Here is a 16719-nt window from a genome sequence, read left to right as displayed (position 1 = left end):
TAGTTCTCATCATAGCCGTAGATGGCGGTAACGATCAGAGCTCACATGCGCTCGCTGAGTTAAACATGAAATATTGTGAAAACACCGTTGAAAGCAGAAGAAAATTAGAATACAGTTTTCTACACCGTAATAGGCAAACTCAAAACGTTGGTGGAAAGGAGACAAACGAAACCTCGGTTTCAGCCTCCCCCCCTTTAAGGGTTACATATCTTCTTACATCACTCCATGACGAAGTCCAGTGTATGAAATTAAGCTAGATTTTAAGTGTTTCAGTCCACAACAAATAAAAGTCACTGGTACCAAGTCCATCTCCAGATTGTCATAGCATGCAGAAGTTAAAGCATTCCAAAACGGGCAATGTACATAGCTCAGCACCAATCAACCATTAAGTTCATTAAACACAGTTCAAGGTCCGGAAGTTATAGGATACGATAAACTTACACAGCGCCACAACACAGTTTTTCTTTTGAAATTCACAATCTCCAAACAGTTTAAGGATTCAATTTTCCTACATGTTTTACACCAAGTTCGCTTTAGATTACCTTTCACATACAGTCTCATAGCAAACGCTTTACCATAACCATTCCTAAGTTCATGTGGAATCTGGAAGTTTTTTAAAAATTTTCACATAACCAGAATCAATTTTCTTCGCTTGCAGACTTCAATCACCAAACACACCTTGTTTACAAGAGAAGTTCAATGGACCTTTAGAAACCAGTATTTTAAGTCCACTACAGTCCAGGGTAGATCACCTAACTTTTCTTACAATACCCTTCCAACCTTTAAACCAATTTTCTTTATTAAATCGGGTTGCTAATAAAGAAACGCACCATCAAGATTGTTTCAATTACAGTGAAATGGCCCGTAAAAGAAAAAACAAGGACCAAAGGGAGGGAAGAAAAATGCAACGTTGGTGAGTAATCAAAAATAAGGTGATAAAATCCAAAATATCCAGGTCACGTGAAAAATTAGGTTGGCACTAGTGTATATCTTTGGCTTGAGAAGGTACCAAGAGCAAGGAAAAGGAAAAAAAAAGGTAAAGAAAAGGAAGGGAACCTTACTAAACAGAATATACTCCCCCAAAAAAAAATAGCAAGGAGCAAAATTACAATAACAGAAAAGTCACATGCATACAATCGGAGCACAATCAAAGTTTCCGATATCAGAAGGAAACCACCTTAAATAAGGTCAATTAAAATTTACACAAATCAATTAAGGGGAATTAAAGCCCTCAACGAAGGAGCACACTTACACATTAAATACAACACGGTAGTAGGCTACGCACAGACACAGCTTAACCTAGGAAAGGAAAACTAAACGAACCCCAATTACTCACATTAGGGAGTTTCAACAAGAAGAGGAGACAGTAGATACATGATTGCAAAAAAAAAAGGTACCACGTACCTCGAAAAATACAGTTTAGGAAATAGGCAACATGACCATGCAATTCCACAGAACTGCCACAGAAACGCCGCAGAACCACCCATAGTGGGGCCAACTAAAGGCTAGCTTACTAAATATACTACAGAAATCTTCCCAAAAATTAGTAATACTCAGGTTTACAGTGCCACACAAGAAATAACATACATAACCCAGTAGAAGGAAAATATGAAACAGTATAGCGATCAGAATAAGTACACCAGAATGACAAGTTTAGCAAAAAACAAATCCATGGCTACAGGGTAAAGGTTTACTCAGGAAGAGCAAATTGATAGAACGGACGGAGACATCTAGAGCTCAAATAGATGGAGGGCACGCGTTCAAGTTGGTCATCAACGACCAAACTATCAACAGCATCCAGCAACGAGTAACCGGGATGGACAGAATTAAATTTCACAAGACCAAGGCAGTACCATGGGAAAAACATAACAGGAGAGGTATTGAGAAAATAAGATTTCATGAGTTCAGACACAAGCACAACCCAAAGACCAACCAACGTCCGCAAACTTCAGTTATTTCCCACCCGGACAGCTAATCAAATTAAAAGGAACGTGAAATACGCCTCAGATCAGTTGACCAGCAGGAAGAAGAGGAACCATGTCCTACACAGCATAACCTACCAGTAGCCCGTCAGGACCTCGACACAAATCGGACTAAAGATAAGTGACATCACCCTGTTGCTCAACAGCAGACAGGTACCTATCTCCATTTCCCAAGGAGATGAGGTAAATAAAGAATAAATGGCAGAGACGAGGCAGGACGATAGAAAAAATATTCCATAAGACTAGGAAGAAGGAAGGAAGGCTACCCACAAACCTCATGATCCTTTAGCGGAAGGACGCTAGCATACATCCAGAGTTTCCTCAAATAATCCCATACTTATTCGGAGAAACACCGAACGATAGATGTTTAAAACGACCATATCGACAAGCATCGAAATCCACCAAGCAACACCTAGAGCGGTAGGTCGACATTAAATGAACTTATAGCAATAATAAAGGAATACATGATGACGTCAGAGAAACAGGTTATGCATGAAAACAAGGGAATGGCAGAAACAAAATACAACAGGAAACCAGTTACCTAAATCTACCTTCATACAATACTACAAGAGTTGCGTGCAACGTAAAAACAACAATTCCCAAATCTACCAGGACACAGGAGAAATCAGAAGGCCGAACAATCTTCCATCAAGTGTCATAACTACCCAATAACGACTACTCAACATCAAAACGACAATAACTTCCAAAAACATGTGCCAGCCCATCAGGGATTAAAAGATTTCACAATCTTCAACACCATGCTAAGAAGTCAACATGCGACCATCAAAATTTTACACATCAAACAACACCTCGGTACCGAGATAACACCACCAGATACAGGCCCAACACCAAACCTATCGCGGCTAAAGAAGTAGAATTCTCAAGTTAAGGACCTTACTTTGACAACCAAACGCTACAACAACAGGTAGATAAGGTAGGATACTCGACATACTACAAGAGCACACAACTCCCATAGAACAGCACAGAACAGGAAACAGACCAAATAATTTGAAACAAAGAACCTGGCGAAGAAAGCTTCCAGAGGAGCACAGAACTAAAAGATGATCGTGGGGCAACAGAAAACAATAATGAAAAGGGAATTTCCAACAGTTATCAAATTGAGTACGAAGAACTATTAGGAACAACGAGCTAGCTACGAGCCAATCTCAAAAGGAATTCACAACTCCCAAAGACATGGGAATAGTAAGGAACAGGACATTAGATGAATTAGCAAGGGAGGAGCACCTATTACCAACCGTCAGGCAGTGGAGAACCAGGAAGACGCAAGTCCATGCACAAGGCAAACAGGTTACCACTCTCAACACCAATCAACAGAGCTCCTTCACAACTAATCACATCCGCCAAAGATTTAACATAAAGAAGGCTTCACTGACATTAGAAGGGTTTTTCAACCTACACCATTTAACAAATGATATTACAAGGGAAACCAAGTCTTGGGATGACACCTTACTATCAGCAGGAAAGAGCAATCTTACAGTAGAAATGAAACAAACAGCCCAGAGACAGAAGAACCAGAGAAATCAGAGATAATGATAATGTACCACATCTCGAAAGGAAGCCCTAACCCCACATTGCATAGGCAAATCACGATGAAAATCAATAGCTACAGATTATGCAGACTTAATTTTTTTTTTTTTTTGGGAGAACAATCCAGGGTTGTAGACAAACCCAAGCTACCCTAGAATGGGAACAAGAAATAGAACCTAGCAGGGCACGGAAAGATAGCACAAGCAGAACGATTTTAACCAACAAGTTTTAACTTAACACGGGTAGATAGACTAGAAATTCACCATATAGCGGAGCTACAAGGTCTGCATAAGATAATAAGCTTCACATGCCAAGTCCGTTTCAACACGAAAAATCAACAAGAGACCTTACAAGATAATTTTCCCAGACCTATCAAAGGAAAAACTCACACAGGAAACCATCATAAGCCAGGGAATCAATACAGAGATTAAAAATCAGAAAATATTACACGGTTTACACACCACCCATGATTTAACCCTAATTAGCCCACTAAAGGTAGTTCTTAGGCGCATCTTTAAACCGTACACCACATCCTACCAAAGGTTGTACCAAACACTAAAATTAAAGGGAAACCAAAGGGAAACTACACCTTAACCAGATTTGATTTGAGACAGATGAACCCGCCTAATTCTCTTAGCGATGGGATTAAGGCTCATTTTAGACAACAAACTTTCCAGGACGGGAGAGGCAGCACAACATAAGCCTTGGTTATTAGGAGGGGTAACTACATGGTTTGAGGAACACTGAGGAATAGGGTCAGAAGGATTACATTTTTGACTGATTTTTAGGTTATCCATATCTCTGCTGGCAATCATCAGGTCCAGCTCAGCGGAAATGCTAGAGGCAATAGCCAACAATTTGGTGCACTGGGAGATAAACTCGGGTTCAGGTTTAAGCGACAACAAATCATGGATCCTTCCCAAGTAGTGATATACTCTGGCCTTTAAACGGTCAATTTGTGCTTTAGAAGGAGACAATTCCAAGAACTCTTCCCTTATTACTTCTATCTCAGTCAAGGCCTCAGTGATAAAATGAAGTGACTCACCAACATTGCTGGGGCGAACACGGGATGGATTAATGGGCACCTGAATAAGCTCGGAAAGAAGATTAGCACAATCAGCAACAGAACCAGCAGGACTAGCTCCACGTATCGCTAGCTCATAGGTTAACTCTGCCTTACGGAGCTTGTGGGGAAACAGGACCGCTCGAGACATCGTGGAGGTACATGAAACAAAATTCCAACGAATTAATCAAGATAAATGCGCTTCTTTTCACAAAAGTAAGTAACCTTTAAGACCATTGGCCTTTTTTCCACCACTCAACTATTTGACACACTGTACAGTTTTCAGGAAAGGGGGATACGACCTACCTACAGGAAATTAACACTAGCACGAGCGTAGTCAACTTAGTAACCACGCTCTGAAGCTACCACTTACTGTCCCACCAGTTAGGTTACCCGGTGTCAAACTAAACTGATTGGCAGTAAAAACACAACACAGGACAAAGATCCAGTAGAAAGGAACAAAACGGAAGCGTGATAAACACTACACACCCAGAAAACACCAAAAGAACATAGTAAAAGGCAAACTTACCTCCAGGTGGTAGAAAAAACAGGTGGATCAAGCTACCAACCGACAGTGTGTCAAATTAATGTTGCGTGAAAAAAAAAAACCAAACTTTCTTTTTTTTAAAAGAAAATATATAATTCATGAAACTCAGATTAACAAATGTTAAATAAATGACATCCTCGTAGTTAGTAATATTTAAAAAAAACTAGGTACCAGAAACCAAATAAAATTAGGTGACATAGGTTTAAAATAAGGAGGCCTTTAGAATTTTAAAAGATTAATTTAAATTAGGTAAAATAAGGGAAACAGACCTCACTTAAAACCACAGGAAAAACACAGTTAAACTCAAGAAACACCAAAATATAAAATTAAAGAAAAATCATTTAAAAACCGCCGGACGGTAAGAAGGTAATGAGAGTAAATAAATTGGTACCTAGAGCTTGAAAAAGACCAAAATTAAGGAATTAAAACACCAAACGCCAGTCGGCAAGAAAGATATAGTCTGCAGGAAGTATTACAAACACCTCAACCTGTTTACTTAGTGACAACCACCAAATCAATTATCAGTGGATTCCATATGGAAAGGATACCATGTTAAAAATTAGAAAATACAACCTTCTTGGTTCACCGTTATTCCATGAGAGATACCAACTCTCTATCCGTTTCACATCAACAAACTGGTACCATTAATACGGTGGGAGTTCCAGTCATGGGATGCTAAGTGCTTTACGTAATAATTTACCAAGGGAAAGAAAGCCACCACAACAAACGTAGAAAGAAAAGGGAAAGAAAGCAACTGGGGTGCCCGAGAAACAGTAAATGCGCAACGGGGTGACCAAAATACTGAAACAACATCAGACAGGGTAGTCTCCCAACATAAAAATCATCACCAACATCAATCCTTTTCAAAAATCAACATCCATTACCCCGGCAACAAAAGCAATTCTTAAACCATGGGAGAACCAATCCCGAAGGAAGATCCAACAATGGCACCAAAACAATGGAGGCCAGAAGGGCAAAGATCAAACGCAAAACACGATTAAAGCCCCCCAAAAAAATAAGGAAAATTAAATTAAAAAAAACCAGCATAGCATAAGCAATCCCTACTGGATCTTCCACGTATTACTCCACTTTTAAAACCAAAATAAATTTCAGAGCAGCAGTAACATCTTTACGGTGTGAAGATAATAATAATAATAATAATAATAATAATGAAAATTTTACACCACTGCTTTTCTTTGGAAATTACCCCCAGTAACACTTAAATTCCATTACAAGAAATGTTATACACTAGGTAACTGAATTAACAAGGACTTTTCAACCCGATACTTGGTTTTGGAAGAGCACAATAATTTTTCCCAACAGTGAAAAGGTCCACATCATTATAATCGAAACGCACAAGTTGATAATTAATAAGTTTCCTCCGAAGAAATCACACGAACAGTTTTCCGTTGATGAAAATACTAAAATAACAAGGTTGACTTACGGTTGGTTGGTTCTTCAATCAGTAGAATGATAATTCATGGCTCGGCCATGTGTACTTTACCAAGTTGGAGATCTTCCTTGCAGCTTTTTAAAACAATCACTCACTACGAGGTTACAAATAGAGGAAAAAGAAAATATTATTAGGGTGTGGAGCACATCCCCACATCCTTACGATTTACTATCCACCGTCCATGATGATATCCCAAAGCATCGCCTTGAGTACAGAACGCCAACGACCTTTAGCCATGTTTACCAAGCCGCAACTGCCTGCTCGCTTCGCTTCCCTCTCTCTCGCCCCAGAGAGAGTGACTACATCAAGATGGCTGACACCAAGCGCTGATTGGCCGGAGCAGCTTCAAGAAGAAAGCGACAAATAGTTCTCATCATAGCCGTAGATGGCGGTAACGATCAGAGCTCACATGCGCTCGCTGAGTTAAACATGAAATATTGTGAAAACACCGTTGAAAGCAGAAGAAAATTAGAATACAGTTTTCTACACCGTAATAGGCAAACTCAAAACGTTGGTGGAAAGGAGACAAACGAAACCTCGGTTTCACCACTCAGGAATAATTTCACTCGATGTCTGACCGGCGAAACGAAGTAATAGAACTTAAAATAATATAGGTGGTGAAGTTACTCCAAAAAAAATATTACGTAGCGTGACGTCACAGCGGAGCAGCAGCAGTGGAGTGGAACAGGCCAGTTAGTGAACAGCTGCATTCGGTGTTCAGCTGTTGTGCAGTGCACACGTCTTTCTCCGGTCACTGGTGCAGCGGCTTTTTCACGTCTGTAGATAAGTAGAGTGTTTTATGTTTGTATCCTAGTACTTCTTCTCTTGTGTTTGTTTCGGGGCTAGTATTGTGTCCTCACCTTTCGGAGTACTATGTCTATCGATAGTGGCGGTGGCCCTTTAGGAAGACCACCTGATATTGGCAATGATGCCATGCGTGAGAACTTACCCATGGACGTTAGTAATACTGATACCCAACGAGACCGTTCTCAAGATACAATACGTGACATGGATCAGCGCCAGCACGTTCCTGTATCTACATATTCTAACACTCATCTTGGCCCCTACATAGTATATGTGGAATCGACCGAATCTCAAAATAAAATAGGACATATTCACCCTATGACTCTGGGCCGGATTTTCTTTGAGAGGCAAATTGGTGAAGTCAAGGCCATCCAGAGGAAGGGAAGAAATAGGATCCAAATTACTTTCATGTCTAGTAAGGCTACAAACGCCTTCCTTTCTCATCCCATTCTTAAGGAAAAGAAATTGACAGCTTTTATTCCGTCCTCGAATATTCATCGAGTAGGGGTAGTACGGGGAGTAGACACTACTATTTCCGAATCCGACATTCTCACCTATTTAGAATCGCCATATCCTGTAGTGAAAATACAACGTCTAAATAGACGATCATCCAAAGAGGGAAAAACTGAATATATCCCTACAGGTACTGTAAAGGTTGTATTTGAAAGTCAACAACTTCCGAAAAGTGTGTCCATTTTTAAGGTCATTTTAGAGGTTCAGGCCTTTATATTCTCTCCTTTATTATGCAAACGATGTCAGCGGTATGGACATACCGCTACTAATTGTCGTTCCAGGGAGCCGAGATGTGGAAAATGTTCCCTTAATCACTCTACCGAAGATTGCACTCACCACCTAGTTAAATGCGCTAATTGTGCAGAAAATCATCCTGCGGGGGCTGAATGTTGTGAAATCCACAAACAACAGAAAGAAATCAAACGCATTATGAGTGTTGAAAACAAATCATATTTAGAAGTGAAAAACTATTTTGCCCCATTACAGTCCATATCCAACCCCCTTCTGATGCCACAACATTTCCCTCCTTTACCCAATAGACCTTCCCAATCGGAAGAAACTCTCCCTAGAAAGTGTAAATTTACTATGGTGGTTAGTAACCCTCCCCGCCCACCCGTTAAACCAGGTTATGACAGGGCATCATATCTGAATTTGATAAGTAATCCGAAGATGGTTGCAGAACATTCTGGCACTCCAGTAGTGCGTTTGATACCTGCTACTCCTAACGAGCCTGCATCTACATCACGGACGTCAAGTCCCCAAGGGCAACCTTCGGATTCCCACGCACAACTATCAGCATCTCCCTCTGTCACGGCTTTACCCTGTAATTCAAATGTTACTTCTACCGACAAATGTCGCAACGTCTCTAAGAAATTTGAAGAGTTAATAGAAAACATGGGACAAAATGTCCAAGTGAAGCATCTGTTAAAGTCATTACAGGATGAGATTCTTCTTTTATTGGGACACTCCACTCCTTCCAAGTAAAACATACGGCTATTGCAATAGAATTGTAGGAGCATTCTACACTCATCCGACTCCGCCTAAATCATGTCTGTACGCCTACACATCTCTATCGCCTTACTCTTCTTGAAAGTACCTTATATCCATGTGGCCGAGCAATCAGTACTGTAACTCCCATCTTTTTTCACTGTCAGACATATGAACATCATCGTCGCGAATTCATAGGTAAGCTTTTTCATGCGGGTTACCAACTGCCGTTAAACGTTTCGTGTTTAGTGTTCTAACCGACTTTTCACGTTGTAGACTTCCTCATCAATTTTTTAGTTACAGGTAACATCCATTTATAACCTTTTCCTTTCCTCTAGGTACGGACTTGCACATCCTAACCCTTATTTGTGGTCCGGTCTTGTTTGTTTGTAGTAAGACGTCGTGACAGACCACACAGACGTGAAGAATTAGAACCCTGTGCCCCAGTGTTTTTGTGTTATGCCCTGATAGTTTAGCCTATATATCATTGGTACTTTCCTAAATTTCATCATTACCTGCTGCAATTAGCTTCATTACATAGCTAACCCTCCTCTTTCGTAGTGTACTACTTTCTTCTAATGTTGGCACCTCTTCCAGACATTAATTAACCCGCAAACCAGTGACTGGGCGTAGCGTCTTACGACGATGTCCAACAACTAACCAAGAAGAAGAAGAAGAAGTGAACAGCTGAGTGAGCAAGTAGATGGTGAGAATATGGCAGCAGTAGAATGCGACAGATGGCAGACGGTAAGAAGAAAAAATATTTTGATGTAGTAGAGAGGCCGTAACAATTGCAAATATTACAAACTATTTTGAAAATAAAATTACAGAATAAAAGGCAAAAGAACACATACGATTAGCCAATAGCCCAAGCGCCTACCATCTCCTTATTTCCGCACATCCATTACGCACCTCGTAAATCCGTCACTTCAGTTTTAACCTGCCTGAATACCTTGGCCAGGGAGAAGGCGTTACCCTTTCAGGGGAGGAATGAGAACATGCTTAAAATTATGATTTGTGAATTATTAATGTGAAAGGTAGATAAATAAATAGAAGCAATTTTCTAATAGTAATTCATTATTCCCTATGTAAACTTGATTAGAACTATAATACAGCCCTAATCAAGGTTATATCATAAATTACCCTTACAAATTGCGTTGTCATGCCTTTCACCCGATCATGCTGTACCATTAAAGGATTTCCTGGAAAATTAAAATGAACGAGTATTTCTGCCGTATTGAAGAATATTTATTCTGTGTTTCGTTTGCTTTCACACTCATAACATAGGCATAAGCAGTACAACAGGGCCGGTTCTAAAACAAAGGGTGTTGAGTCAGGATTTTCCCACGACGTCGTTGACCCCTAGTAGTGTACCTAAAGGTGTTCTGACCTCTAGTTGAGTAGTAGGGCAATGGGGATTCGCGGATTTTGCGAACAAGAGCAATCCTAACCTCACAGTCGCCAACTTGGAGGGGCCTAAATTCGCAAGGTGTAGTTTTACGGCCAGATGCCATTCCCGGCACTATCTTGGAGGGGCCTATTCTTATAGGGCGTAGTTTTACGGCCAGATACCTTCCCGACGCCAAGGGCCTAGTTTCATGGCCAGATACCCTTCCCAACGCCATCTTGGAGGTGCCTAATCTCACAGGGCCTAGTTTTGCGGCCAGATGCCCTCCCGACGCGATCTTGGAGTGCCAAACGTTACAAGATCTAGATTCACTGCCTGATGCCCTTCCCGGCGCCATCTTGGAAGGGCCTAACCTCACAGGGCCTGGTTTTATGGTCAGATGCCCTCCCATCGCCATTTTCGAGCGATCTAACTACACAACCGCCATCTTGGGCCTAGTTTTACAGTCAGATGCTCTTCTATCCTCACAGACGCGATTTCGGAGGGGCCTAACAACACAGTTGCCATCTTGGGCCCAGTTTTACGGTCAGATACCCTTCCCGTTGCCATTTTGGAGGGGACTAACTACACAAGGCCCAGTTTTACAGTGAGATGCCCGTCCCGTCGTCATTTTCGGAGGGGGCTAACTACACAGATCCCAGGTTTACGGTCAGATGCCCCTCCCGTCGCGATTTTGAAGAGTCAGAACTACACAGTCCCCATCTTAGGCTTATTTTTACGGTCAGATGTCTCTTCCCTCCTCTTTCGCCTCATCAGGCCTAGTTTTACAGTCGGATGCCCTTCTATCCTCCTCCTTATCTGATGCAGTTATACAGTCAGATGTCCTTCCCTCCTCCTCATATTATGGCCAAGTTACACGGTTAGATGCCCTTCCCTCCTCCTCATCTGGCCTAGAATTACGGATAGATTCCCTCCCACCTCCTCCTCATCTGGCCAAATTTTACGGTCAGAAGCCCGTCCCTCCTTCTCATCTGGCCAAGTTTTACGGAAAGGCGCCATTCCCTCCTCCTCATCGTACTCGTCTAATTTTACGGTCAAATCCCCATCCCTCCTCCTCACCTGACACAAAATATTGAATATGTACGTAAAGCATCAACACTTCCCTCTTCATATACGGTTTGTTTTCTTGGCAGACTGATATGTAATAACATCTTCAGTTTCGGTAAGGTTTTCCTTTTCACATGTAATCCACAGCTACATTCTTCAAACTTGGCATATCTTTAAAAATTGGTCCTAAGACGAAGCTCCAATGACTACAGAAAGAACTCGGATAAGCTGAAGAACGTTTAAATATGGACTTAATCGTTAGGACTGCCCACAACAGTGGCAACGTTGACAGCGAGGGGCTAGCGTCAGCTATTGCTTGGTCGTTTTGGTTAATGCGTTTTGAAGGTTCTGAAATCGAATGATCTTTTTTGCGTACCTGTCACAAAACCGCATACATTAATAAAGTTTCCCATTTGCAAATTATATCTCTCGACATTCTAATTTTTACAGGCAATTATATATTTCGCTACAAGGAGTTCTGACTCTACAGAAGTACTGTATGACAGAGTGAACGTAAGACGTGTAAATATTATGCCGAAATTGACAAGCAAGTCCGGGGAAAGTCAACTCAAAAGACACGCAATTCAGCGTCCGTGTTCGTATAATAATACTTATTGTTATTATTATTTTTATTTGTTCGTGTCGGTCCACTAAGGACTAGGAAAATAACATAGGATACGTCAACAGCAGCAAAAAGCAAAACTGGATGACTGATGAAATCCTGAGGCTTATGAATGAAAGGAGGAAATATAAAGAAAAAGACCCCGTTAAATACAAAAATCTACACAAAGAGATACGTAGAAAATGCAGAGAAGCAAAGGAATCCTGGATATCTGACAAATGCAAAGAAATTGAGGAACTTCAGGAGAAGCATGATCACTTTAACCTATATAAAAAGGTGAAAGAGATGAGTGGTCTACAAAAGAAGCGATACGGACAAATATTAAGGAACACAAACGATGAGATTATTTTAGGAGTTGAAGAAAAACTTAAAAGATGGAAGGAATACGTCGAATATCTCTTCAATGATGACAGAGATGATCCTCCACCACCTGTCGAAAGAATCAATGAAGCCAGTCTTGAAATAACAAAGAGTGAAGTATTGAATGCCATTAAATTTCAGAGGACTGGTAAAGCCACTGGTTCAGACAGAATTTACGCCGAAGTTGTTAAAATTATAGCTGAACAGGACTCAACCGGCCTCAGTCTACTAACATCGTTGTTCAACATCATCTATACGTCAGGAAAGATATCTTCTGACTGGCTGAGATCAACTTTCATACCAATACCGAAGAAGCAGAACTCCTCCCAGTGTGATGATTGCCGTATGATTAGTTTGATGTCCCATGTCCTCAAAATATTTCTGAGAATCATACACACCCGGATTTACAAGAAATGTGAATCTTATATGGATCAGACCCAGTTTGGCTTCCGAAATGGGGTCGGCACACGTGAAGCACTCTTCTCCTTAAATGTATTAGTACAGAGGTGCAGGGACATGAATGTCGATGTATATACTTGTTTTACTGACTACAAAAAAGCCTTCGACTCTGTGAAACATGAAAAGATGATAGAGATATTAAGATCGACTGGTATTGACCAATGCGATTTACGCATTATCAGCGCACTGTACTGGAATCAAACCGGAGATGTCAAAATCGACCAAAGAACATCAGAAGTGACTACAATCAGAAAAGGTGTTCGTCAGGGTTGTGTGCTGTCACCTCTCTTATTCAACATTTATTCTGAGGCAATATTTAGGGAGGTGTTGTTGGATGAAAACAGCGGGATAGTTATAAATGAACAGGCAATTAACAATATCAGGTACGCAGATGATACTGTTGTCATAGCAAATGAATTACCTGTGCTCCAACCCATGATAGACAAATTAGTCCAGCGCAGTGAAGAGTTTGGCCTATTTGTCAACGCTTCCAAGACCAAAGTTGTAGTCTTCTCTAAAAGAAAAATTCCAGCAACTCTGTCAATAAACGGCAGTAAGATTGAACAGGTATCCTCCTTCAAATACTTGGATACTGTGCTAGATGAGGAATGTGATCCCAAGAGAGAGAGATAAAATCTAGAATAGAACAGGCCAGGGGGCAATTTTTTAGCATGAAACAGGTCTTTACAAAATCAGACCTAAGTGTGCAATTAAGAATGCGAATGATTCGGTGCTATGTATTCTCCATTTTTCTCTTTGGATGTGAAAGCTGGACCCTTGACCAACATCTAGAAAGAATAATTGATGCTTTTGAAATGTATCTATATCGCCGCCTACTCCGAATACCATGGGTGCTGAAAATTTCAAATGACGAAGTCCTTCATCGCGTGAAGAAACAAAAAGAACTATTACTTACTGTTAAAAGAAGAAAAACGCAATACCTAGAGGCGAGAAGTACCAGCTATTACAACTCATCATTGTAGGTAAAATACAGGGGAAAAGGTCTGTTGGCAGGAGGAAGAATTCATGGCTGAAGGACATCCGAAGATGGCACAACTGCACTTCAGAAGACGCTTTCTATGCTGCAACATCACGTCCAGAGCTGGCTATGTGGACCGCCAACCTCCGCTAGGAGAAGGCGCCTCAAGAAGAAGGACCACGTTACTTCAGCTGCCTTCTCTGGGCTTTGATCTTTGCTCAGTGCTCCTTCATTCGTTGTCTGTGTTTCTCCTGTCTTTCCTCCGTCCACGTCTTTCCGCTCTTCAATTCTGACCTTATTTGAAACCCTTGTGGTCTTTTACGTTAGTTAGTTTCCTCCTGCGTGGGTTGCGTTCTTGTATATATTCATAAGCGATCCCCTTCTCCTGTAGGTCGCTTCCCACCTTCTTGATCCAATTTGGCTGTGTTTTCTCATCTTCATTCTTAGTAAGTGACCATAAAATGCAATTTTCCTTCTCCGTATGACATCAGAGATCTTCTGGTCCATTCCATCAGGCCTTTCTTGTTCATGGCTAGGCATTCCGCTGCATACAAAGCCTCTGGTCTAATGACAGTGCAATAATATCTGAGTTTTGCGTTGAAGGATATGGACATTTCGTTATAAACGTCTTTGGTCAGTTGATAAGCCATATCCATTTTACTCATGCGCGACGCGAAAGCTTCTTTTTCAGAGATGTTTGATTCTGTCCACTTGCCAAGATATTTAAACTTATCTGTCTGTTTGATTGCCCCCTGGTTTACTTTTAGCTCTCTTCGAGCTGGCTTAATGTTAGTTATGAATTGCGTTTATTCCAGAGAGATATGGAGGCCTGCTTTTTCTGCCTGTGTCTTGAGGTGATTAATTTGCTTTGTAGCCATTTCTATTATTAATATGATTGACTAGCTATATGACCCGGTGCTACCCGGGAATATTATTGTTTCCTTTAGGTATTTTATTACCTGTGTGAAAAGAATTCTTGTAGATATCGTTATTGTGACTTTGACTGACTAAGAACTATTTTGCAGTTTATAAGTTAATGTTATATTTAATTTCAAGTCTTACAGATTACTTTCTTTCTCGTTAATCAAACTAATCTCTGTAAGTTTGTACATTATCTTCTTCACCACTTTTCGCCATGCTTACGCAGCTGAACTAGTAGTTAAACGGCATCCACAGTGCCCCAATACAACTCGGCGACCACGGAAACTATGGATTCGACGCTAATATTGGTCGTTTTCGATTATTTTTGTACGCCATTCCCTCCCTTAGGTTTGCTAGAAGGTGTTTTGCTCCTCCAGTACCTTGTCGAGACAGTAATTCGTATTTGTACGAAGTTTGGTTGAGAACTATTCTGGAAGATATTGTACACACGGACATCAAAAATTTTGGTAATTTGCCGTTTCACACGCTTTAGTTTTAGGATTTTTGTAACTTATTTAAAGTGTTCTTTTAAGCTTTCTTAATTTTGACATTGATTGATTGATTATTTTTTAGTATCATCCCCTCCATCAGGGGTGCTAGCGATGTCTTACTCCACGTGATTTTTTTCCAGATAGTATAGTAAGTCATGTGTGCATCGGTTTTAGTTGAGAGCTATGCTGGAATATAACACATACATCCATAAGCTCGGTCACTTGGGACTTTTCTTTTTCGTCCCTTCTCAACCTCTATTTCGACTGGGCCTGAAGTATGACTTAAACGGCATCCAAAGAGTCACAGAGTTAAGGGAGTCCTGCCCCCACAGTCATTATTTGTTTGTTTGTTTGTTTGAAAGCTATGCTGGAACACACATTCATCCATAACCTCGGTTATTTTGGATATTTTCTTCTCCACTCCTCGTCACCTCCGTGCCGATGCGAGTGAACTTGGTCTTAAACGACATCTGGAGTATCAATATTCATCTCAGTGATGCCCAAAACTACTGATTCTACTTTAATATTGGCCGTTTCATATTGCCTTTGTACTTCACCCCCTTTCCACTCCCGCTCAAAGGGGTGCACAAATATAAATCCATAAACTGGGCCATTTTTTACTTGTTCAGCTCTTCTCACCCCCATGCCGAAGGGAACTGAACTTGGACTTAAACGACATGCAGAGTGTCACTGATCATCTCAGTGACCCCGAAACCTATGGTTTCAACACTTTTTCTGATTATTTTTATATATGCCACCCCCTCCAGACCCCAACCCGTAGGGGTGGCTTACCCCTACAGTGCTGTTTTAGATACAGTCATATGTGTAGTAGAATCTATCCTTGGCCTAGCCTACATTTACGCACGTGCCTACTTCGAACACCAGGCCTGTATTGGACTGCAGAATCCTTGAGCTGACGTTATCATTGTTACTGTTGGTCATTTCTTCACCCAGTGCCTAGAGTGGGGTAGTGTGATGCCAAAATCTCAAAAACGGTTTGTTTTCGGCCCTAAAACATTGTTTTCGGGTCCCGTAGCGCCTTACCGAGTTTTGTTTTACGCGTCATAAGGTTTAAAAGGAGCTTTGTCTTATCGTTGTGCGACAAATTGAATATTTCGCCTATATTTGCTTATGTTAATGTGCCAAAGAGCCATATATAGAGAATAGAGCAGGGTGTTAAAATTTATTGTAGACGGGGTTAGCCGCAGGGTCCTGAAAGGTAAGTATACCAAATTTGTTTCGGATTGATGGAACGGTATAGATTTGTATAAGGAACAGACAGACAGACAGACAGACAGACAGACAGACAGACAGACAGACAGACAGACAGAGAGCTATATATATATATAGATTCGTTATGCCAAACTAAGGAGGGCGCTTCTTTTGTTTTTCCTTCTTCCGTTCCCAATACCTCTTCATCCTCTCGCTGTGCTCCTTTTTACGTTGTTCAGTCCGTCTTGTATTTAGTCGGGTGGGCTTTACAGAAAATTTGTGTTTGTGAATTAAGTTTTTAAATTTTCTTCTATCTTGAATGG

Source organism: Anabrus simplex, chromosome 3, assembly GCF_040414725.1.
Source record: "Anabrus simplex isolate iqAnaSimp1 chromosome 3, ASM4041472v1, whole genome shotgun sequence".
NCBI lineage: Eukaryota > Metazoa > Arthropoda > Insecta > Orthoptera > Tettigoniidae > Anabrus > Anabrus simplex.
The sequence above is the reverse complement of the archived record's forward strand: the minus strand, read 5'-3'. Positions refer to the sequence as shown.